Raw genomic sequence first — 23,784 nt, 5'->3', positions numbered from 1 at the left:
GACATCACACAATTGGACTGTCTCCGACCGACTCAAAGAGATGGTAAGGTTTTTAGAATGAAACATAGTTAAGTAACGTACCAAAATCATAAGCTAACGTTTTATCCTTTAGTCTTTCATCAAGCCCAAAACACCAATCAAAATTCAAAGTTATTATTTAGAAGGAGAAGTCAGATACACCTAGGATAGCAAGCTAGAAGTAGTTTACAATCACAAAGATTTTATTCAAATTTCAGATGATGCATAAGTAGATGGGTTTGTGATGGTGCGGGTTGGCTCCCTGCTCCCTGTGGAGGTTAAAACAATCCCATAAATTAAAAGTCTATTAAAATTGAAGTTAAAATTCCAAACAGCATCCAGTCCTTTTGAAAACTCATGAGCCTTGGTGCATTCTTCTAAAATCGATGTCTCCTGTGCTTTCCCCTTCCCGCCCAACCAACAGGCACATCCAACCTTCCTTTACAGGCTCGAGTCCCTGTTGTCCACGGCTCCCCAGCTGGGCACCGCACCGAGCCTCCCTTTGTTCCTTCAGCTCCCTCTGCCACTCCTTGGCCCTACGGGGGAGTGAGCTCCGTATCACCCCACACTCCAAAAAAACGTTCAGTGGGAGTGACCTTCTTGGCCCCAAGTGTCAGTCTCACGCTTTCCTAGGGGCTCTCCTCCACAGTCTGGCATCTCCTGATCCAGCCGTGTTTATTATGTCTTCTCTGTCTCGATTCTTTCTTTCTTTATTTCCCTTTTTCCCTTTCTGTCTTTCCACACCATCTGCTCTCTCAACCTAACCCCCCACCACACAAGCAGTTTCCTTATGTATTACCTTAACTGGGCGCCCCTGCCCACTATGAGGTACAAATTAGGCCCCCGACTGATCCACTTGCTTTCTCACATGAGTATGTGTTCAGCCAGGCACGACAATTAAACCCCAGACTGGCACCGTCATGCTCACACCTGTGTCCGTTCCGAGCCTTCATGCTCTTAGGCGTGATTATTTATTTAAAAACTGCCGTACACCACAGACCACTCATCACAGGGGTAACCTTTATATCATTGCTTTTGAGGATGTCGTCTTCTTCTTTCAGCTGCTCCCTTTAAGGGTCGCCACAGCAGATCATCTTCTTCCATATATTTCTGTCCTCCGCATCTTGTTCTGTTACACCCATCACCTGTATGTCCTCTCTCACCACATCGATAAACCTTCTCTTAGGCCTTCCTCTTTTTCTCTTCCCTGGCAGCTCTATCCTTAACATCCTTGTCCCAATATACCCAGCATCTCTCCTCTGCACATGTCCAAACCAACACAATCTCGCCTCTCTGACTTTGTCTCCCAACCGCCCAACTTGAGCTGACCCTCTAATGTCTTCATTTCTAATCCTGTCCATCCTCGTCACACCCAATGCAAATCTTAGCATATTTAACTCTGCCACCTCCAGCTCTGTCTCCTGCTTTCTGGTCAGTGCCACCGTCATATAACATAGCTGCTCTCACTACCGTTCTGTAGACCTTCCCTTTCACTCTTGCTGATACCCGTCTGTCACAAATCACTCCTGACACTCTTCTCCACCCATTCCACCCTGCCTGCACTCTCTTTTTCACCTCTCTTCCACAATCCCCATTACTCTGTACTGTTGATCCCAAGTATTTAAACTCATCCACCTTCACCAACTCTACTCCTTACATCCTCACCATTCCACTGATCTCACTCTCATTTACACACATGTATTGTGTCTTGTTCCTACTGACCTTCATTCCTCTCCTCTCATATCTCCACCTCTCCAGGGTCTCCTCAACCTGCTGGCTACTATCACTACAGATCACAGTGTCATCAGCAAACATCATAGTCCACGGGGACTCCTGTCTAATCTCGTCTGTCAGCCTGTCCATCACCATGGCAAATAAGAAAGGGCGCTGAGCCGATCCCTGATGTAATCCCACCTCCACCTTGAATGCTTCCATCTCTCCTACCGCAGACTTCACCACAGTTACACTTTCCTCGTACATATCCTGTACAACTCTTACATACTTCTCTGCCACTCCCGACTTCCTCATACAATACCACAGCTCCTCTCGAGGCACCCTGTCATATGCCTTCTGCAGGTCCACAAAGACACAATGCAACTCCTTCTGGCCTTCTCTAAACTTCTCCATCAACATCCTCAGAGCAAACATTGCATCTGTGGTGCTCTTTCTTGGCATGAAACCATACTGCTGCTCACTAATCATCACCTCACTTCTTAACCGAGCTTCCACTACTCTTTCCCATAACTTCATGCTGTGGCTCATCAATTTTATTCCCCTGTAGTTACTGCAGTCCTGCACATCCCCCTTATTCTTAAATATCGGCACCAGTACACTTCTTCTCCACTCCTCAGGCATCCTCTCACTTTCCAAGATTCCATTAAACACTCTTGTTAAAAACTCCACTGCCATTTCTACTAAACACCTCCATGCTTCCACAGGCGTTTCCATTTTTCATCCTCTTCATAGCTGTCCTTACTTCCTCCTTGCTAATCCGTTGCACTTCCTGATTCACTATATTCCACATCATCCAACTTCTTCTCTCTCTCGTTCTCTTCATTCATCAGCCTCTCAAAGTACTCTTTCCATCTGCTCAACACACTCTTCTCGCTTGTGGGTTCGTTTCCATCTTTATCCTTTATCACCCTAACCTGCTGCACATCTTTCCCAGCTCGGTCCCTCTGTCTAGCCAATCGGTACAGGTCTTTTTCTCCCTCCTTAGTGTCCAACCTCTCATACAACTCATCATACGCCATTTCTTTAGCCTTCGCCACCTCTCTCTTCACCTTGCGCCTTATCTCTTTGTGCTCTTGTCTACTTTCTGCATCTCTCTGACTATCCCACTTCTTCTTTGTCATCCTCTTCCTCTGTATACTCTCCTGTATTTCCTCATTCCACCACCAGGTTTCCTTTTCCTCCTTCCTCTCTGCCCTCACTCTCTTCCTCTTCTTGATCTCCAACGTCACCCTGCAGACCACCATCCTATGCTGCTTAACTACACTTTCCCCTGCCACCACTTTGTAGTCTTCAACCTCCTTCAGATCAACTCTTCTGCATAGGATGTAATCTACCTGTGTGCATCTTCCTTCACTCTTGTACATAACCCTATGTTCCTCCCTCTTCTTAAAATACGCATTCACCACAGCCATGTCCATCCTTTTGGCAAAATCTACTATCCTCTGACAATCTTCATTCCTCTCCTTGACACCATACCTACCCATCACCTTCTCGTCTCCTCTGTTCCCTTCACCAACATGCCCATTGAAATCTGCTCCAATCATCAGTTTCTGTCCCTTGGGTACACTGTTCATCACTTCATCCAACTCACTCCAAAAATCTTCTTCTTTCTCACCCATTGCACACCCAACTTGCACTAACAACATTCATCATCACCTCCAATTTCCAGCTTCATAATCATTACTCTGTCTGACACTCCTTTCACCTCCAAAACACTCTTGACATACTCTTCCTTCAGAATAACCCCTACACCATTTCTCCTCCTATCCACACCATGATAGAACAATTTGAATCCACCTCTGATCCACCTGGCCTTACTCCTCTTCCATTTAGTCTCTTGCACGCACGATATATCAACCTTCCTTCTCTCCATCATATCGGCTAACTCTCTCCCCTTACAAATCATACTGCCAGCATTCAAAGTTCCTACCTTCAGTTCCACTCTCTTTACTTTCCTCCTCTCCTCCTGCCTCCGAACACGTCTCTCCCCTCTTCTTCTCCTTCTTCGGCCAACAGTAGCCCAATTTCTGCCAGCACCCTGTTGGTTAACAGTACTGGTGGCGGTCATTGTTAACCTGGGGCTCAACCGATCCGGTATAGAAATTTGTATTGTTGTCTGCATATTGACTTGGCAAAATTTACACAGCCCTTCCTGACATAACCCTCCCCATTTATCCGGGCTTGGGACCGGCACAAAGAAACACACACTGGTTTGTGCATCCCCTGTGGCTGGGTTATTGCTTTTTGAGGATGTAATGGGTAGCAAACAGTCAAGCGCCTCTCGGTATGACCTCCAAATGGTGGCACCCTTAAGAAAACAAAAGTGTCATCATGGCAAAAATCAACACAAAAATATTTCAGCTTTTACTGGACAAAGCTAATGGCATATCTGGATTCCTTGGGGGAAACAAAAGCCCTTAACTAAACGTACACTTTGTCATAAAACAATCAGGAATTCTTATAAAAGAATTAAAGAATACAATGAATCACACCAGTCACCATAGCTTAGCAACTGTATAGAAATGGCAGTGTCCTTTAAAAGAAAATGGTGTCGCATTATAACACAAAACAAGACATGGAAAAAAAAGAAGAACAAATCAAAAAATGAATTAAATAATTGAATTCTCCACAAAATAAAACATCTAGATAGAAAGGAGGTCACATGAAAATAACCAAAAGGAAGTGTGGAAGAAAACAAAAATGGCCCCCAGTCATAACCGTATTGGCCTGTTAAGGTGTTTTCACACTCCCAAGTCCCTATGCTTTGTACCAAATCTGGAGATGATTAGTTACTCATCTGTCTGTCTGTCTGTCTGTCTCCTGTTAGTTTGGTCGAACCAGAAGTAACAACACAAGTGGACATTTGTTGGGCGTAAAAAGTCTGAAAAGAGTTGTGTGTGTGCACCGACATGCTTGCGATGATTATGTGGTTTGTTCACCAAACAGAGCTCTGTGAGCAGAATGTCTTTTATTAGAAAACTGAAAGAGAACGTGAAAATGTTATTTGTTTTCTACAGAAAGGACAGGACATACTTCATCTCGGCGACTCCATGGCAAGATCTGCTGGGGGCATACAGACCTGTAGCTAAATTTCAGTAGATGTATCGGGTAAATTTGTGGGTGAAATTAGTTTCACTGTATGATGTTGCATATTTACTTTCCAGTAGCCCACTTTGTGCGCGTCTCCTGTACTCGGTTTATCTCAAATCACATGTCTGCGGTCTTTAGGCCTGTAAATATGTGTTAATAATGTTCACTTTGGACCGTTTGATCCACATTTACTACGTAGCATCAAAGTTAATGCACCTCCTGCGTCCACATTGTGCCAGAAGAGTGACCGCACAGTGTGTGTGTGTGTCACAAAGGGCATTTGTTTCTCACCAACTCTGTATGTGGGCATTTTCATCTACCCAGTCGCAAGTGAATTTACACCTTTTTTGTTTTCTTTATGTGGGCAACTGCTCTCTGATCTGATGGTGAGAGAGAAAGAGTCTGTGAGGCTGAGTCAGGGGCTAGGATGGATCTGATTGGCTGATACATGTGCAAGTTGTTTCGTTGTTCCATGTGAACTTGTATGCATGCGTAGATTTAGTTTTCTACTGAGATTATCTAATTACCAGTACAAGTATTCTCACAGTGCACAGTATTTGCTGTCGTAAAATCTGTTGGTGTGGTATTAAGCAAACCATTCCAGAGTTTGCTTAGTAACACACAGACTACCATTTCCAATATTTCTTGTAGTTAGGTGGGTCTTATATCAGATCACCCTCATATCTCATGTGAACCAGTCCAGAGTTTGTTTAGTGCCACACTAAGACCACCATTTCCAATTTTTTGTGTAGTTACATTGGTCATGTGTTGGAGCACATTCATACCTCACACCAGCCAGTCCAGAGTTCCCCTGATACCTCACAGAGACCGCCATTTCCAATATTTCCTTTAGTTAGATTGGTCATGTGTTGGGTCACATTCATAACTCATGTGAACCACTCCAGAATTTGCTTAGTACCACACCGAGATCACTAGTTCTAATATTTTTTGTAGTTAAATGGATCTCATGTCAGATCATGTTCATAACTCATGTGAACTGCTCCAGAATCTGCTTAGTACCACACCAAGACCACCATTTCCAATATTTTCTGTAGTTAGATTGGTCATGTGTTGGATCACATTTATAATTCACGTGAACCACTCCAGAATTCACACACAGATGCCACCATTTCCAATATTTCCTATAGTTAGTTCACATGAATTACAAATGTAATCCAACACACGATTGAACTACTTCAGAGTTCTCTTAGTACCACACAAAAACAACCGTTTCCATTATTTTTGGTGGTTAGATGGGTCTCATGTTGGATCACATTCATAACTCATGTGAACCACTCCAGAATTCGCTTAGTACCACACCAAGACCACTATTTCTAATATTTTCTGTAGTTAGATTGGTCATGTGTTGGATCACATTTATAATTCACGTGAGCCACTCCAGAATTCACTTAGTACCACACAGAGACCACTGTTTCCAATATTTCCTGTAGTCAGATGAGTCTTATGTCAGATCACATTCATACCTCACCTAAGCCACTCCAGAAATGGTCACATAGAAATAGTACCACATAGACGCCACAATTTCCATTATTTATTAGATGGGTCTTGTGTTGGATCTCATTCATACTATGGAGATCTTGGAAAAAATGCACCAAATGAACTGGGTGTGAGAATACCTTAAGAAACATGCCAAACATGAAGTTTTGTTTGAATGTTTTCATTTTTACCATTTCTTTTGCATTTTAAGTTCAAATTTTTAATTCCTTTACGTGTCATTTTGTGAGCATTCACATCGGAGCTATATGAAATACAATGTGCATGTACAGTATATTCAATTCTGTTAATGACCCTGCTGTTGTTCATTTTTAATTTTATCTATTTATTTACTTACTGACTTTCTTTTTTGGTTTTGTTTTTTATTTGTTGTCCCAGCTGCAGCTGCTGCTCAGGGTGTTGACCACGACTCGTGCGAAAAACACAAAGCTATGCTGAAACTGCACAAGGAAGTCCTGGCCCTTCAGAAAGAGAAACTGATTTTAGAAAATGAAAAACTTCAACTGCAAATTGAAAAGATAAAACTAAGAAAGGAAAAAATTTGCAGTTAAACTGACCTCGGGAGGTAACGGTCGCCTAGACAAAGCAACCAACCAACCAAAGTTCTTTTAGAGTAGCTGAATGCACAACTGCTGCTGAGCAAGTGAGACGAGACGAGGCGGTTCGGCCCGCCGGGGTCCACTGGCCAGCGGGCTCGGTGAGGTTTCCTTGTCCCTAATATCCAGCCTCAAGAGTTCCTCTTTCAGGTTAATTGTAAAGCTTCAACAGAAGGAAAGAGCCAGTACTTTTGATTAAGTTTACAAATCTATTTATTTTAAAAGAAATACTAATATGCAGTCAATGACGCTTTTTGTCTGTTTATAGCACATATTCTTATGAATACGCTAAATACACATATGCTTATGGTTGTAAATCTGTTTATTATGTTTTATGGGTCAAATAGGGTGAAATTTAAAACAAAGTTCAAAATGTACTGATATTATGTGGTATGTGAAATAAAGGTTTATGAAGGCTATTTTTCTGATTATCATTTCAAAGTACCACAAAGTCTAACTTAGCGTAAGCCACTCTAATTCAGGGTGTTCATAGTAAATCTAATAATTTACTTTGTGAGCTATAATTACCTAAAAAACAACAATAGTTGTGTCATATATTTGAAATATTAAAATTTGTGCCTCAGTTTAAATGTTTACAGTCTAAATATTCTTGATTGTAAAAGACATTTGTCGTTTCTTACTCGCTGATGGAGATCCATAGAGGGCAAGAGCCATGATAAAGGATCACAAATAACATGAAATAGATCAAACAATATCCTACATTTTAACCTTCAAGGAGTGTCTCTTAGAGAAGGGGTCACCAAGTCTGGTCTTGGAGGACCACCATGGTTGCAGGTTTCCAATCTAACCTAACTTTTTTTTTTTTTTTTTAATGAGTGCCCTGTTTTAGCTGCTAATTAACTTCTTGTGAATTCATTTTAATTGAATTGCTTTTTTAAGACTTGCTCCCCTAAATGTCTTCATCGTTCCTCTGAATTGCTTCATTTCTTTCCTTAAATGGCACCCAAAGTGAAATGAAATGTGAAGTGAGTGAGCCGACAGAAGACCAACTAAGTCAAGGCCTCAAACTCCAACCAATTTCACTCCAACCAGCTACTTAATGAGGTGCCAGTTCTTGTCGTTAATTAAACTCGTTCTTTAAATTCGTGGCTTGTTGCTGCTCTCGTGGTGCATTAGCAAACATTTCCAAAATTGTTGATTTTAGATAGATAGATAGATAGATAGATGTGAAAGGCACTATATGATAGATAGATAGATAGATAGATGTGAAAGGCACTATATAATAGATAGATAGATAGATAGATACTTTATTAATCCCCAAGGGGAAATTCACATACTTCAGTAGCAGCATACTGATAAGAACAATATTAATTAAAGAGCAATAAAAGTGCAGGGGACCAGAGAAGATTGACATTCCTGAGACCTTCATGTTTCTTTATTTTCAGATATTGTATGATGGACACCAGTTGTTTTGGCTCGTTTTGTATCTCATTATTGTTTGGCTGCTAATTAAGGAAAAAGAAACAATTAAGGGGTCTGAGTCTTCAAGAACAGGTCAATTAAAATTAGTTTAAAAGAAGTTAATTAGCAGCAAAAATGGGTCACTCATTAAGAAAAGGGTTAGAATGAAAACCAGGACTGGAGGTCGTGACCACTGTCTTAGATGGCTAGTACCACCAGTAAAGAGTCAAATATCAAAAATATCATATTCATGATCAGCAACCTCCAAGTAGCATAAAAAGACAGTCTACATGTCTGTATTACCGATTCTCATTTTTTTGAGTTTTTGTGAAAAGGAGTAACTTTGACCCCACATACTCTAATAGGGGGTCAGCTTCAAGGCCTTCTGATCATTTTTGTTGCAGATGCCTAATGGTTTACTCTTTATTATAAGGGTGTCATTTCCTGCAAAATATATTGTCCACAGATGGCCTAAAACAAGAATTTTACAGGTCTAGAGAGCCAAAAATAGGGGGAACCCAAACCCCAGCCAAAGTCTTGCACAACTGCTTCACCACCTGAGGCCACAGGTCCACCACGCCCTTGACCCTCTGTAGTTCGCATACCAGGAGAAGGTGGGAGCGGAGGATGCCATCATCTGTATGCTACACCGATCCCTGTCCCACTTGGACAGAGGCAGTGGTGTTGTAAGAATTATGTTTCTGGACTTCTCTAGCACCTTCAACACCATCCAACCTCTGCTCCTTAGGGACAACTGACAGAGATGGGAGTAGATTCATACCTGGTGGCATGGATCGTAGACTATCTTACAAACAGACCTCAGTATGTGCGTCTCAGGAACTGCAGGTCTGACATTGTGGTCAGCAGCACAGGAGCGCCGCAGGAGACTGTACTTTCTCAGGTCCTGTTCAATCTATATACATCAGACTTCCAATACAACTCACAGTCCTGCCACGTTCAAAAGTTCGCTGACGACACTGCTATCGTGGGCTACATCAGGAGTAGGCAGGAGGAGGAGTACAGGAACCTAATCAAGGACTTTATTAAATGGTGTGACTCAAACCACTTACACCTGAACACCAGCAAAACCAAGGAACTGGTGGTGGATTTTAGGAGGCCCAGGCCCCTCATGGACCCCGTGATCATCAGAGGAGACTGTGCAGAGGGTGCAGACCTATAAATACCTGGGAGTGCAGCTGGATGATAAATTGGACTGGACTGCCAATACTGATGCTCTGTGCAAGAGAGGACAGAGCCGACTAGACTTCCTTAGAAGACTGGTGTCCTTCAACATCTGCAATAAGACGCTGCAGATGTTCTATTAGATTTTTGTGGCGAGTGCCCTCTTCTACGTGGTGGTGTGCTGGGGAGGCACCATAAAGAAGAGGGACGCCTCACCACTGGACAAACTGGTGAAGAAGGCAAGGAGGTGGACAGTTTGACATCCATGGCTGAGTGATGGGCGCTGAGCAGACTCCTGTCAATCATGGAGAATCCACTGCATCCACTGAACAGGATCATCTCCAGACAGAGGAGCAGCTTCAGCGACAGACTGCTGTCACCATCCTGCTCCACTGACAGACTTTTCAATTCCAGTGGGGGGTAAACGTTAACATTATACAAAGTTATTGTCTGTAATACCTGCATTGTTGTCACTCTTTTTAATTTAATATTGTTTTTATCAGTATGCTGCTGCTGGAGTATGTGAATTTCCCCTTGGGATGAATAAAGTATCTATCTATCTATCTATCTATCTATCTATCTATCTATCAAGACAAGTCAAACGGTATGTCATATGTGGGAGTTTTCTCTTAATGGAAAGTCAGGAGGTGCCAGACAAAAAACAACCAAATAAATGATTTCAAAGCATTCATAAATAATTCTGCTGGGTGACTGGAGGACACATTATGTGAGTGAAAAGAAAAATGGTCTTTTGAAAGGTATAGAAACAGAATTTGGTGAAAGCAGTTCCGTATTTAACCCACAAGCATAAAAGGTGCCTACAGAGATTGTGATGGAATGTTCATAATCTTATCATGCAGTCCCATACATCATACAGATAAAAAATGGATTAGGGTCTCTGAAACTAACTGATTATCCAAATATAATAATACAATTCAGTGAAACCGAAGTACAATAATTATCTTTAAACATCTGACCATGATTCATGTTTAGTGTTTTCTTAACAACATGCAAATAATGCAATATTGAAGGCGGAGTGGTGGCTCTGAGGCTAGGGATCTGCACTGGCAATCGGAAGGTTGCCGGTTCGAATCCCATAAATGCCAATAGGGACTCTGCTCTGTTGGGCCCTTGAGCAAGGCCCTTCACCTGCAACTGCTGAGCGCTTCGAGTAGTGAGAAAAGCACTATATAAATGCAAAGAATTATTAATATCTCCAGCCAATCAGTACACAGTGCCAGAGCTTTTTTTCAGTGATTGGCCAGTTTTGGAGAACTTTTCTAGTGTGCCAGAAGAGTGAAGTCTATCATAAGTCATAGATGGTGCAGAACAGTGGAGGATGATGTGTTGTGGAATTTTAACATAAGGTTTACTGCAAGCCCATTTGAGTGAAGTTTACTGTATACTTTGATTTAAATCCGCCTTTTGCAATGCAGTCCAAGCCTAGATCTGCAGTTCTGTTGCCCTGTTGATCGTTTCAGTTTATTTTGCCACATCTGTGTTTCTTATGCTGTTCCAGTTTGATAATAAATATTGTTGTTGTTATTATTGCTAGATTACCCTCTGTGTTGTAGCTTATAATTTTTGCCCCCACCAAAATGTTTATGACGAGTCACCACCAATGTGGGTATATACAGTTTCTGACTTTTATGACTATCTTAATTTATAAAATGCTAGTGTTCGGAGTTTACCAGAGTGGGGCATGTCGGATGCATTGTTTTACTTTGTGTGAGCTCACAAGCTCATTTCCCACTTTACAAAAACCTGGACTTGAAGGCAGTTTTACAACTTAATTACCCACATATCCTTTCTTTCCCATTTGTCTGAAACTGCATTTTGTGCATCCTATGAAACTGGAGAAGACGACAGACAGGAAACAAAGTATGAGCTGGACAGGGTGGTTTGCATGAGTCTACATTAGCCGAATCAATGCAAACCCCCTGACTCTGCAAAAAGCATTTTTAAGGACCATTAGAGTTGGATAACTGAGGCCTACATACCTGGTGGCATGGATCGTGGACTATCTTACAGACAGACCTCAGTATGTGCGTCTTGGGAACTGCAGGTCTGACATTGTGGTCAGCAGCACAGGAGCGCCGCAGGGGACTGTGCTTTCTCCGGTCCTGTTCAGCCAACATACATCAGACTTCCAATACGACTCGCAGTCCTGCCATGCGCAAAAGTTCGCTGATGACACTGCTATCGTGGGCTGCATCAGGAGTGGGCAGGAGGAGGAGTATAGGAAACTAATCAAGGACTTTGTTAAATGGTGCGACTCAAACCACCTACAACTGAAATCCAGCAAAACCAAGGAGCTGGTGGTGGATTTTAGGAGGCCCAGGCCCCTCATGGACCCCGTGATCATCAGAGGTGACTGTGTGCAGAGGGTGCAGACCTATAAATACCTGGGAGTGCAGCTGGATGATAAATTGGACTGGACTGCCAATACTGATGCTCTGTGCAAGAAAGGACAGAGCCGACTATACTTCTTTAGAAGGCTGGCGTCCTTCAACATCTGCAATAAGATGCTGCTGATGTTCTATCAGACAGTTGGTGCCCTCTTCTACGTGGTGGTGTGCTGGGGAGGCAGCATAAATAAGAAGGACGCCTCACGCCTGGACAAACTGTTGAGGAAGGCAGGCTCTATTGTAGGCACTGAGCTGGACAGTTTGACATCCGTGGCAGAGCGACGGGCGCTGAGCAGGCTCATGTCAATCATGGAGAATCCACTGCATCCACTGAACAGGATCATCTCCAGACAGAGGAGCAGCTTCAGCGACAGACTGCTGTACCATCCTGCTCCACTGACAGACTGAGGAGATCGTTCCCCCACACTATGCGACTCTTCAATTCCTTCCGGGGGGGTAAACGTTAATATTATACAAAGTTATTGTCTGTTATACTTGCATTGTTATCACTCTTTAATTTAATATTGTTTTTATCAGTATGCTGCTGCTGGAGTATGTGAATTTCCCCTTGGGATTAATAAAGTATCTATCTATCTATCTATCTATCTATCTATCTATCTATCTATCTATCTATCTATCTATCTATCTATCTATCTATCTATCTATCTACAACACCATGTATGTCTCTTTCTCTCTCTTGACTGCTGCCTCTTTCTGCCATTTACCATCCTCAGGACACTGACTGTCTCTCATGGTGTTCGTAGTCATGCAGACCCTGCTGCCTGTTTCTGATGCTAATCAACATAATAAGACAGACAGCCACCTGGTAGATTATTATAAGGTCCTACTACTTTAACTAACACTCAGAGCACTCTACTATTTTGGGTGTATTATCTATAATGCATGAATAAACATGTAACTTTCCCTCCTGTCTGTTCTTGTGCTCTGTCTAACTGTATTTTTTCCAATGTGCTGAACAAATGATAGAGGAAATAGCTATGGATGCTACAATAGATGTATTGTTGATATTTTCAAATATGGAACTATGCTTGCAAAATTTAAAACAAATTTTTTTGAAAATTTTCCTGCAAAACAGCAACAATAATCACAGATGGGTACCTAATCTTTTTTTTAGAAAACTCCATAAAATTTGCCAACATTACAACAACTGTGAAGGAAAAACTTCCTGAAACATCTGCAGATGGAGTGATGAAAATTGCAGACCAATTTTTGATTAAAACAGAGGCTAAAAAACCATTTGCAACATCATATTTCTGTGAGAGACATTTTTTCATCTACTGTATGGCTGCAATTAAAACAAAATACAAAATTTGACTTGAATTTGGAAATCATTTCATCAAATACAGAGGCCGGATTTGAGAAGAAGGTCCCTGAAAAACAAGCACATACATCACACTGGCATGTAATTTTTTTCTTTTTTTTTTTGTAGTGTTATTTCTTTAAATAATTAAATATTTTTACCTTATGTTGAAAGCCCTCATGAATCCCTTTAGAACACTATAATGACCCGCCGGGGGGAGCCGCAATGAAACTTTGGTAAACACTGGTCTATATAATAAAGAGTTTAATGGGAATAAGGTCACCATAGGACCTTCCCACGACACAATGGGGAGAAAACAAATCACATGGTATAGCCAACAGCCGTACCACCTGCAGCTTGCATGTTTGGGCCTGGCCAGTCCATGGGCAAGAGACCACCTAGGAAAAGCTTGGTTTGCAACTGGCAGAGGTGTTCGTGAGGCCATCAGGGGGTGCTTATACTATGTGGTCTGTATCCAGCTCTCAATGCCCCAGTACAGTGAATGGGATACCGTGCTGTAAAAATAGTGCCGTCCTTCGAATGAGATCTAATGCCAAGGTCCTGACTCTCTGTGGTCATAAAAGATCCCTGAGTATCGTTTGAAAAAAGAAGGGTGTACCCCAATGTCCTGGCCAAATTGCCCACAACGTCCTGGTCATTCTAGCCCGATAGTCATACTCTGTCCTTTATTAGCTAACTAGCTCTCTCTCTCGTCCTTCACCTTGTGTGGTGGGAGTACTGGAGAAAAAATGGCTGCCGTCACATCATCCAGGTGGGTGCTGCACTTAGTGGTGGTTAAAGTGGCTCCCTGCTGTCTACGTAAAGCACTTTGAGTAGCTGGAAAAGCTCTATATAAGTGTAATTAATTATTAATATTATTATCACTGAACAGACAGAATAAATTCTTAAAAATTGTACAGCTGACAATTCAAGCTTTAACACAAGTTTATAAATTTATTTTTAGGGGGGGCAGCACAGTACCAAATAGTGTTTAATTTACAAATAAAAATTCCTAGTCAAGCTTATCAACATTACAGCTTATGACAAGGTTAGGAAATGATTAGTTTTTCAAAGCAATATATTTATATTTACTGTATCTCTATATATATACTCAGCAAAAAAAGAAACGTTCCTTTTTCAGGACTGTGTATTTCAACAATAATGTTTTAAAAATCCAAATAACTTTCCAGATCTTCATTGTAAAGGGTTTAAACAATGTTTTCCATGCATGTTCAATTAACCATAATCAATTAACTAACATGCACCTGTGGAATGGTCGTTAAGACCTTAACAGCTTACAGAAAGTAGGCATTTAAGGTCACAGTTCTAAAAACGCAGGACACTAAAGAGACTTGTCTACCGACTGTGAAAAACACCCAAAGAAAGATGCCCAGGGTCCCTGCTCATCTGCGTGAATGTGCATTAGGCATGCTGCAGGGAGGCATGAGGACTGCTGATGTGGCTAGGGCAATAAATTGCCATGTCCGCACTGTGAGACGCCTAAGACAGCGAGACAGGAAGGACAGCTGATCATCCTCTCAGTGGAAGAGCCCGGATCTCAATCCAATTGAGCACGTCGGGGACCTGTTGGATCGCAGGGTGAGGGCTAGGGCCATTCCCCCCAGAAATGTCCAGGAACTTGCAGGTGCCTTGGTGGAAGAGTGGGGTAACATCTCACAGCAAGAACTGACAAATCTGGTCCAGTCCATGAGGAGGAGATGCACTGCAGTACTTCAAGCAGCTGGTGGCCACACCAGATACTGACTGGTACTTTTGATTTTGAGCCTCCCTTCATTCAGGGACACATTGTGAAACATTTTTAGTTTATGTCTTATGGTGTTGACTCTTTTACTGTTCATACAAATATTTACACATTAAGTTTACTGAAAGTAAAAACAGTTGAAAGTCAGAGGACGTTTCTTTTTTTTGCTGAGTATATATAAAATCCAACGTCTGTCTGCCTCTGCTTTTCATGAGAGAACTACTTCATGGATTTAGATTGGGTTTTTTTTCTATAATTTGCTTGAACATTCCAGTTGATGTTGTGACTTCTCTCATTTCACTATGTATCAGAGTTCACTTGCAGGAGTGATTTATTTGTGCTAATCCAAGAAAGAGACTGCGGGCCGAGGTGAGGGGGAAGCGTGATGTCAGAAGTGGGGAGCCGGGCGGGGCCATCCTCATTCACGCGCCATCCTCCATTTAAGTCGCTCTACCTCTCGCCACGTGTTGGAGTGCACCTTGCCTCTGCTTAGCTAGTGATACCTGTTTGCTTATTGACTTTTAAAGTTTGTCCTGTTTCACTACTACGCTGCGGGGAACATCTACTGTATATATATATATATATATATATATATATATATAGTCATGCAGACGGACAGAGGAGACAGCTTAAGGATTCTGATGACTGTGATTCCCCACCACTCCTGGGGCTGGCGCTATGTCCTAATGCCATTGTCATCATCACTTGGCCGACTGGGTGATTGACAGCTATAACACCGTTGATGTCATTTCCAGTGTCCATCCACCTGGACCTGCCTCTTCCAGCCAGATGGACTTAAGACTGGAAGATCTGCTATCAGAGTCAGTTCAATTGAGAATTCGCATCCGGACAGACGACTCTGCAATTGTTGCATTTTTTGTTTGTTTTTTTCAACTGCCATTGCCCCAGCTGTTTATCACGGTTCCTCTGATCTCTTATATATATATATATATATATATATATATATATATATACATATATATATATATATATATATATATATATATATATATATATATATACACCTAAAGGATTATTAGGAACACCTGTCCAATTTCTCATTAATGCAATTATCTAATCAACCAATCACATGGCAGTTGCTTCAATGCATTTAGCGGTGTGGTCCTGGTCAAGACAATCTCCTGAACTCCAAACTGAATGTCAGAATGGCAAAGAAAGGTGATTTAAGCAATTTTGAGCGTGGCATGGTTGTTGGTGCCAGACGGGCCGGTCTGAGTATTTCACAATCTGCTCAGTTGCTGGGATTTTCACGCACAACCATTTCTAGGGTTTACAAAGAATGGTGTGAAAAGGGAAAAACATCCAGTATGCGGCAGTCCTGTGGGCTTAAAATGCCTTGTTGATGCTAGAGGTCAGAGGAGAATGGGCCGACTGATTCAAGCTGATAGAAGAGCAACTTTGACTGAGATAACCACTCGTTACAACCGAGGTATGCAGCAAAGCATTTGTGAAGCCACAACACGCACAACCTTGAGGCGGATGGGCTACAACAGCAGAAGACCCCACCGGGTACCACTCATCTCCACTACAAATAGGAAAAAGAGGCTACAATTTGTATGAGCTCACCAAAATTGGACAGTTGAAGACTGGAAAAATGTTGCCTGGTCTGATGAGTCTCGATTTCTGTTGAGACATTCAAATGGTAGAGTCAGAATTTGGCATAAACAGAATGAGAACATGGATCCATCATGCCTTGTTACCACTGTGCAGGCTGGTGGTGGTGGTGTAATGGTGTGGGGGATGTTTTCTTGGCACACTTTAGGTCCCTTAGTGCCAATTGGGCATCGTTTAAATGCCACAGGCTACCTGAGCATTGTTTCTGACCATGTCCATCCCTTCATGACCACCATGTACCCATCCTCTGATGGCTACTTCCAGCAGGATAATGCACCATGTCACAAAGCTCGAATCATTTCAAATTGGTTTCTTGAACATGACAATGAGTTCACTGTACTAAAATGGCCCCCACTGTCACCAGATCTCAACCCAATAGAGCATCTTTGGGATGTGGTGGAACGGGAGCTTCGTGCCCTGGATGTGCATCCCACAAATCTCCATCAACTGCAAGATGCTATCCTATCAATATGGGCCATCATTTCTAAAGAATGCTTTCAGCACCTTGTTGAATCAATGCCACATAGAATTAAGGCAGTTCTGAAGGCTAAAGGGGGTCAAACACCGTATTAGTATGGTGTTCCTAATAATCCTTTAGGTTAGTGTATATATATATATATATATATATATCACCATCACACGTTTATTATCTACAATATTTACAAGTTTTTCATCACTTAGACTCAGTCCCGTGCACCACAAACCCCAACACACAGTCCTGGCCACACAAATGCCTTTTCTTCGGGCCGCCTCCACACTCCTCTCGCGCCTTGTCCTTTTTCCACCCGACTCCAACCCTGAATGAAGGGAGACGGCCCCTTTTATACATGTCCCGGATGAGCTACAGGTGTTTCTGACACTCCCTCGTTGGCCACGCCCCAGCGTGGCGGAAGTGCCGGCTGTTCTCCTGGCAGCTCACCGGGTGTCCTCTTTAATCTTCCCCCCAGCACTTCCGGGTGTGGCGGAAGTGCTGAGGTAACAGGTCCCCAAGGCATTGGGGTGACCACGGGCCCCTGCAGGGTGAGGCTTCCACGCCCTCAACCAGTGGCCCCCAAAGCAACCAGGGCAACGGCCCCCACGTGATCCAGGGTGGGCGCAGACCCACATCTGGTCCCTCACGGCGTCCCGGCCGGGTCGTTGCCCCTGGCATCCCTGACAATATATATATATATATATATATACAGTGGACCTTTGACCTACGAACTCAATTCATTCGCGAGGGCTGGTTGTAACTCAAGTTGGTTGTAAGTCAAGACTATTTTTCCCATAAGAAATAATGGAAATACCCATAATGCATTCTGAACCTCCCACAGCAACACTTACTTAACCTTTTCATAATAAGAAATGGTTGTATAATGTGCATAATTTACCAAAAACACCAATACTTTTTCTAATGTACTAACCAAAAAGTTATAAAAAGTGCCTAGCCTACCAGAAACAACAATTTCATACTGTACTCACCATTTAAGTTGACATCTTTGGCTTGCAGGAAGAGAGGAGGAGGAGAATGAAATGGAAGGTGGTTATTGTTTGGAAGGAGAGCCCCCTTCCATAAGAACATCAGGAGATGGTGGATTTCGACATGCTGTACATATTAGCGAGATCGGTCACACGAATGCCACTCTCATATTTCTGCAGAATTTGCTTCTTCGTTTCGATTGTGATCATTTTCTTCACCTTCGTTACATTCTCTTTCTTCCTTCTAGCTTTTCTAGCTTTTTTGGGGCCATTTTGATAGCAATTATCAAAATTAATTCTATAAATCACTGCGCTGACCAAAATTACGTTCACAAACACATATATCTGGGCTCCGACTGATGCTTATGAACACTCTCGGCTGTTTGTTTACAATCGCACAAGCGGATACACGTGACAGCATTTGGGTCATAACTCAAGATGTTGGTTGTAATTCAAAACAAAAACTTTCGACGTAAACCAAGTTGTTCACATGTCAGGCCAGTCGTATATCGTATATATTTACAGAAACACACTCATCAATCAGCCACAATATTAAAACCACTGACAGGTGAAGTGAATAACATCGATTATCTCGTGACAATGGCACCTCCTGTCATGTGGTGGGATTCAGTATATTAGGCAGTGAGTGGATAGTCTGTTCTTGAAGGTGTTGTGTTGGAAGCAGGAAAAATGGGCAAGCATAAGGATCTGAGGAACTTTGACAAATTGTGATGGCTAGGCCACTGAGTCAGAGCATCTCCAAAACAGCAGATCTTGTGGGATGTTCCTGTTAATGCAGTGGTCAGTAACTTCCAAAAGTGGTCCAAGGAAGGACAACTGGTGAACTGGCGACAAGGTAATGGGGGCATGGGGGCTCAAGGCTCATTGATGTGCCATCTCACAAAAGAGCTACCATAGACTGGTCAGAGTGCCCATGCTGGTCCTGTTGACCTGCCAAATGAGCCTACAATGGGCATGTGAGTGTCAGAACTGGACCCCGAAGCACTGGAAGAAGGTGGCCCAGTTTTATAAGTCACATTTTCTTTTAGATCATGTGGACGGCCAGGTGTGCATGGGTCATTTAGAGTACCTGTGGAAGAGAGGCAGTGTGATGCTCTGAAGGTGGACAATGTTCTGCTGGGAAAACCTGGTTCCTGGCCTTCATGAAGATGTTACTTTCACATGTACGACCTACCTAAATATTTTTTTGCCGTACACATACTTTCACACTTGAATCTACTCAAAGTTTTATAAATGAGACCCCTAGTGTCTGAGTTTGAATCCCAGGCCTGGGACACTGACTGTGTGGAGTCTACACCATCCCACAGTGTTTGCATGGACTTTACACCAGTGTCCCCACCAAACACATACACGTTAGGCAAATTGGACCCTCAATTTCAGACCCAAGCAGGTGTGTGTGTGCCAGTCAATGAGATGGATGAGCAGAAATAACAGTTGTGGAGCTATTTATCTTAAACGGAGTGGGACAAACTTGTTAATGGATCCCCAGGGCGCTTGCTCATGACTTTGAGTGTTTCAAGTTTGTTTGGCCTTTATGCCGACATGGATCGCTTTCATTTATTTTATACAGTGGGTTCAAAAAGTCTTCAGACCCCTTCACTTTTTTCACATTTTCTTATGTTGCAGCCTGGTGCTCAAATCATTTAAATTCATTTGTTTTTTGCCTGTTAAACAACACTCAACATCCAAGAATAACAAAGCAACAACTCGATTTTAGAAGGTTTTCACAAATTTACCAAAAATAAAAAAATGAAATATGACACTGACACAAGTATTCAGACCCTTTGCTATGACACTTGATATCTGACTCAGGGGTATCCCATTCTGTTGATCATCAGTGAGATGTTTCTACACCTCGTTTGGAGTTCACCTGTGGTTAATGGGATTGATTCAGACAGGTTAGGAAGGGCACATGCCTGTCTATAGAAGGTCCTACAGCTGAGTAAAAACCAAGCCTTGAGATCCAAGAAACTGCGTGCAGACCTTAGAGACAGGATTGTGTCCACGGGAGGCAACAAAAAAAATGTCCGCAGCATTGAAGATCCCCTAGAGCACAGCTTCCTTTGTAAATTTAAAATGGAAGAAGTTTGGAACATTCAAGACTCTTTCTACAGAAAGAGCCACCTTGCCGAATTGAGCAAATGGCTATGAAGGGCCTTGGTAAGAGTGGTGGCTAGGAATCCAATGGTCTCTCTGGATGAGCTCCATAGAACTTATCTGGTGCTGGGAGAAACTTCCAGAAGGACAACCATCACTACAACACTCCACCAAACTGGGCTTGACAGAGTGCCCAGACAAAAGCCTCTCCTCAGTAAAAGACACATGAAAGTTCACTTGGAGTTTGCAAAAAGGCACCTAAAGGGGTCTCAGACTGTGAGAAACAATATTCTCTGGTCTGACGAAAACAGAATTAGCGTCACATCTAGAAGAAACCAGGAACCACTCATCACACTTTTCAGTACCATTTCAGTGATGAAGCATGGTGGTGACAACATCATGCTGTAGGGTTGGTTGTCTTTAAGTGGCAAGAATGGTGGGACTACTCAGGCGTGAAGGAAAGTTCAACAGAGCAATGGAAGGAGATATCCTGCTCTGCACTGCTCTGGACCTTAGAGTGGTTTCAAAATTCACTTTCCAGCAGGATAAAGACCCCTAGCACAAAGCAAAGACAACATGGGAATAGCTTAGGGAGAACTCTGTCAGTGTTCTTGAGTAGCCTAAACCAGAGCCTGGACTTGACACTACATGAACATCTCTGGAGAAGCCTGAGCATAGTTGTCCACCAATGGTCTCCATCCAACCTGACAGAGCTTGAGAGGATCAGCAGAGAACAATGGCTGGTAATCCTCAAATCCCAGAGTGTAAAGGCTTGTTTGTGTCATATGCAAGGAGTCCCCAGGCTGAACAAGTCTCCCAAAGGGGCTTCAACTAAGGACCGAGGAAAGGGTTTGGATACGTGCGTCAATGGGATGTTTCAGCTTTTAAATTTTAATAAATCTGCATTAATTTCCACTATCCTGTTTTCACTTTGTCATTCTGGGCAACTGAGTGTTGCTTGATGTGGTGTGAAAATAAATTCTAATGATTTTAGTGCAAGGCACCAACACAGCAAAATGTGAATAAATTGAAGGGGTCTCAATCCTTTCTGAATCCCTGTGTCCAGTTTGTGCGCCCCTCAAGTATGTGAGGGACTTTTTCTTGGTGATGTCTGTGGGCCTCTCACTCAGATAGGGGCTAAGACAAAGTTGTCAACCCCGGCCCACCCCCAAATCAGGCTATGGATCTGCACTGCTTCAAATCCCTATAACTGCCAAAGGGGATCCTACTCTGCTGGGCCCTTGAGCAAGGCTCTTAACCTGCAATTGCTCCGGGGTGCTGCACAATGGCTGACAATGCACTCTGATCTCAAGGGGAATGCGAAAACGACCTAATTCCTAATAAAAGAAATTGTATAAGACGAAATATGGACCAAAAATCCATGCTGGCTCTACCTCTAAGTAAGGATTGATTAGTAAATTGAGTTATTGATCAGGTCTGCTTAGAGGTAGGAAGCCACATGTTTATTCATTTCTAGTGTGTTAAATGGCTAGACTCACTTATTACAAAGTAATATGAAAAACTTGCTGTTTGTTCTTCATCTCAGATAACAACATTCTAGTAGTTCAAGATGAAAGAGTGTCAAAATGTTAGATGTTGCAGCATTTTGAAAGTGTTGCAGTAGATAAAGGCAGGCACTATGTGACATAAAGACTGATTTGTTACTTGTACTGACTTCTTTAATCTAGACAGCATTACTCACATATCTGTTATCCATGGGGTGCTACCCAAATGAACATCTGATGTCTAAATTTGAATTAAACGCTATTTTTGTGACTGGTTAGTATGGGTCAGCATTAATCACTTAATGAATTACCACTGAACAGTTCTTTCAGTTTCTGATTGGGGTGAGTGATGTCCTTATTCTTAACCCATGGTCCTCTTGAGCTCTTATTCCTCCTTAATTAAAGCATAAGCGTCTGACTGATATTCTCTGTCATTCCAACAGACGGCACATCACAAGCATTAACTCTGCTTTTACAAATCCCATACTAAACAACATATAACAGAGATATATGCATTGCATTCGTCATTCCAGCAGATGGCGCATCACACACATTTGTAGTAAATCATTTTATTATTACAAATGTTTGCGATGTGTCATCAGTTGGAATGACAAACGCAATGCATTTTATTACTACATGCATTATAAAATAAATTCCATTAGATGGTGCACTGCAAACTTTAACACTGCGCTCCACGTTGATTACTTAGATTTCATGCTGTCTTCGACGGGTGTTTAGCTTGTTTTGGCATAAAAACAAAGGGAGAGACAGAAAACGGGAATAAATAAAGCAACAAAGCAAATATGCGAAACGCTAGAAAACTAAGCAACAAAGGCAAGGGATTTGTTGATTTAGATCCCCTATACGATGAAGCCTTGTAAATTAAAAACATGGAATTGAGCTTTGCTGTTGCCGCCTCACGCCGTGCTGAAGTCTGGAGAAAGAAATGCGAGACGAGTAGCGGGGTCCTCCTGCAAGGCCGGAGCGAGCGGGGCTCCCTCGGGGCGGCGGAGTGGACAAGCGTGGGGGTGTTGATGGGTGAGTTTAAAAATAAATAAATAAATAAATAACAGAGTTCAACTAATATCGACTTCTGCCAGAGAGCAAACAAGCTGTGGATAGCGAGGAGCTGCCACCCTTACCTGACTCGTGAGTTCTGACTGGTCAATGATCGTGATGGTGATTCTGGGCTCTCTGTCGGCTGCTGTGGGGGTGGCCGATACTGGACCATCGTAACCGCACTCTACTGCAGCTTGCTTGTATCTTTGCTAGATGATCCGAAAACCGATCTGAATTGTCCTTGGCAGCTGCGATCCAGTACTCGAGGCTCGGAAGCACAGTCTTCACCTCTGGAATAAAAGAGACGTACAGCATCAAGTATGAATCAGGTTCACGTCCAACCGGCGTCTTTCGCAGACACTGTGAAATGATGAATGAACCGAGTCTTGCAGTTTCTACTACTGACAAGGTCTCCATGACAACGGCACAGGGAGCGCGCCAACACGTGACAGTGGAGACTGCGGCGCAGAAACTGTCATGCAAGTCGCGTCTTCTCCAGACTGCCCGATAGGACCGACTCCTTAAAATGACACTTGAGTCAATAAGATATCACTTAACTGCCTGACATTTCCGAATAGTGTCCTAAAATGTTAGGACGTGAACGAATTTAATTAAGTCCTGCAATAAGCCACGGCTTATAAGGTGCAGATGTCACTACATGTAGTCGATCTTATTGATCTTTTTAATATTCACACACTTACGTGCATTATCTATCTATCTATCTATCTATCTATCTATCTATCTATCTATCTATCTATCTATCTATCTATCTATCTATCTATCTATCTGTCTATCTATCTATCTATCTATCTATCTATCTATCTATCTATCTATCTATCTATCTATCTATCTATCTATCTATCTATCTATCTATCTATCTATCTATACAGACAGACTGACAGACAGACAGCCAGCCAGACAGATAGATAGACAGATAGAGTGCCATGTGGCATGTAGAAAA

At 42.5% G+C, this 23,784-nt stretch overlaps 1 long non-coding RNA gene across 1 annotated transcript in view; it reads right to left on the bottom strand.

The window, feature by feature from the left end:
* Positions 1 to 23,519, bottom strand: part of LOC120515911 — a 122,835-nt gene extending 99,316 nt beyond the window's left edge. Inside the window, exon 1 of the long non-coding RNA XR_005630731.1 lies at positions 22,907 to 23,519. This is a non-coding gene — a long non-coding RNA (uncharacterized LOC120515911). The remainder of the gene's footprint in view (positions 1 to 22,906) is intronic.
* Between the last annotated feature and the right edge of the window lie 265 nt (positions 23,520 to 23,784).

The sequence above is a fragment of the Polypterus senegalus genome, chromosome 1 (genome assembly GCF_016835505.1).
Source record: "Polypterus senegalus isolate Bchr_013 chromosome 1, ASM1683550v1, whole genome shotgun sequence".
NCBI lineage: Eukaryota > Metazoa > Chordata > Cladistia > Polypteriformes > Polypteridae > Polypterus > Polypterus senegalus.
Note: the sequence above shows the minus strand (reverse complement) of the source record. Positions and strands in the feature narration are given on the sequence as shown.